The sequence below is a fragment of the Procambarus clarkii genome, chromosome 80 (assembly GCF_040958095.1).
Source record: "Procambarus clarkii isolate CNS0578487 chromosome 80, FALCON_Pclarkii_2.0, whole genome shotgun sequence".
NCBI classification, from domain to species: Eukaryota; Metazoa; Arthropoda; class Malacostraca; order Decapoda; family Cambaridae; genus Procambarus; species Procambarus clarkii.
In genome coordinates this window covers 20,035,616-20,038,415 of record NC_091229.1, presented here as the reverse complement: position 1 = coordinate 20,038,415, position 2,800 = coordinate 20,035,616, and positions in this window count along the sequence as shown.

Genomic DNA, 2,800 nt, shown 5'->3' with positions numbered 1-2,800 from the left:
AGATTCTTGCAACTGTACTAAATGATATCAAAGATGATATCAAGGATGATATCAAGGTAGAATAGCGGAAGGCTCTCTTCCCCCTCCTCTCTCCTCATCCTCCTCATGCTCTTGACAGGAAGGGAAGGGATAAAGGAGAAAGCGCCACGCCATTATGACTATAGAGCACTGGGATCAGGATATAAGGATTTGGGATGGGACGGTGGGAAAGGAATGGTATCCAACCACGGGTATAACATGGAATGGTATCCATGGTATGCCTGTTCCATGCTCTTGGCAGGAGAAACAGGTATAGCAACAACGGCTGTAGGAATATATGAGAGAGGAAGGAAATACGCAACTTTAGCCTTTACAAGCGCCGGCGAGAAACAATGGGCAGAATTTCTTTCACCCTGATGCCCCTGTTACCTAGCAGTAAAATAGGTACCTGGGTGTTAGTCAGCTGTCACGGGCTGCTTCCTGGGGGTGGAGGCCTGGTCGAGGACCGGGCCGCGGGGACACTAAAGCCCCGAAATCATCTCAAGATAACCAAGATAACAACCACCACTATAACTAACCCCAATTAACACGGTGATTACAGTTACCTCCGCTAACTATCCTAGTTAACATTACTACTATCATTACAGCAACACTACATGAACAAATCCACAAGGGCCGTGACGAGGATTTGAGTGTTTTTTTTGTTTATTTTGACCATGTCGTAGCTCAGTCGATTAAGGCAGCGTCTGGGATGCTCTCGGACGCAGGTTCGAATCCTCGTCACGGCCCTTGTGGATTTGTTCACTTGATGCATCGCGCTATTGTGATTTCTGTGAGCACACTACATTTTCTCAAAATTTAAATATATACATAGATAATAGTATCTCTTTCGCCAGCCAATCCACCCATGAGATACATTAATCACGACATACAAACTCCCAACCCCACTACCGGGTAAAATAAACATTACATTTAATGTGTGGAATGAATCTCTCTCTATCCGATATGGTGGATAGAGCTTGGGCTTCACGCTCGTGGGGTCGGCGGTTCGAGTCTGTCAGTGCCTAGGTGAATGAAATATAAGTCACGGTGTTTCGCTCGGTCGTGGACCTTGTCAGGACTCGATAAGGGTTCCAGGAGGTGACTGAAAGGTATACCTGAAAGGAGGTATACCTGAAAGGGATATACCCGAAAGGAGGTATACCTGAAAGGAGATATACCTGAAAGGAGATATACCTGAAAGGAGATATACCCGAAAGGAGGTATACCTGAAAGGAGGTATACCTGAAAGGGATATACCCGAAAGGAGGTATACCTGAAAGGAGATATACCTGAAAGGAGATATACCTGAAAGGAGATATACCTGAAAGGAGGTATACCTGAAAGGAGATATACCTGAAAGGAGATATACCTGAAAGGAGATATACCTGAAAGAAGCTATACCTGAAAGGAGATATACCTGAAAGGAGGTATACCTGAAATGGATATACCCGAAAGGAGGTATACCTGAAAGGAGATATACCTGAAAGGATATATACCTGAAAGGAGGTATACCCGAAAGGAGGTATACCTGAAAGCTATACCTGAAAGGAGGTATACCTGAAAGGAGGTATACCTGAAAGGAGGTATACCTGAAAGGGGGTATACCTGAAAGGGATATACCCGAAAGGAGGTATACATGAAAGGGATATACCCGAAAGGAGGTATACCTGAAAGGGGCTATACCTGAAAGGAGATATACCTGAAAGGAGATATACCGCTCAAAATTCACACAGTCGAAGTGTTTATTAATACATTTCTTGATTTATTTTGTATGTGTTTATATTCTGTATTTCTATATAACATTAATATATCACAAGATTCATGTTCTTATATATCTCTTCAGACTTACGTCGCCTCTCTCATAACTTACCAATATTTTCAGCCTCCCAATTGAGTCTCTGAAGAAATGAGTCTCTGAAGAAATGAGTCTCTGAAGAAATGAGTCTTTGAAGAAATGAGTCTCTGAAGAAATGAGTCTCTGAAGAAATGAGTCCCTGAAGAAATGAGTCTCTGAAGAAATGAGTCTCTGAAGAAATGAGTCTCTGAAGAAATAAGTTTAGTTTTACAGTCTTTGCAGGCGATGAGTCACAATAACGTGGCTGAAGTATGTTGACCAGACCACACACTAGAAATTGAAGGGACGACGACGTTTCGGTCTGTCCTGGACCATTCTCAAGTCGATTTACAGTCTTTCTTTTATGGTCTTTTCTCTGAGGTCTTCATGGTCTCTGAAAGTCCTCACGGACTCTATCCAAGGGTCACATGGTTTCTATCTGATGGTCTCTTTGTTCTCTCTCTACAAGTGTCTTAATGCCTTCCTAAGAGCCTCGAGTCATCTCGAGGACCGGAGAACACGCTCTTAAGAGAGGTCTCACGAACAAAAAGCCTTCAGTGACTCGCACCAACGCAGTACAGCTCACAAACGCACATATAAACACTCTAAGACACTCACACATACACGTAAACACGCGTAAATGCGTATATGAGTGAATGTGAAGTCCAGGGGGTTAAAAGTCCTAAATGATTATGATAATGATGATATTATGATGATATTATGATGATAATGATGTAAGTATAATGTAACTGACCTGCACCGGAGCTCTCACTACAATGACGACCAATATCACTCATCAGATGATGAAGAGACCACGAGGTTTCGGTCCGTCCTGAGGCCAGATTCACGAAGCAGATATCCTTGAGAATGGTCCAGGACGGACCGAAACGTCGTCGTCCCTTCAACTTCTAGTGTGTGGTCTGGTCAACTTCACGAAGCAGTTAC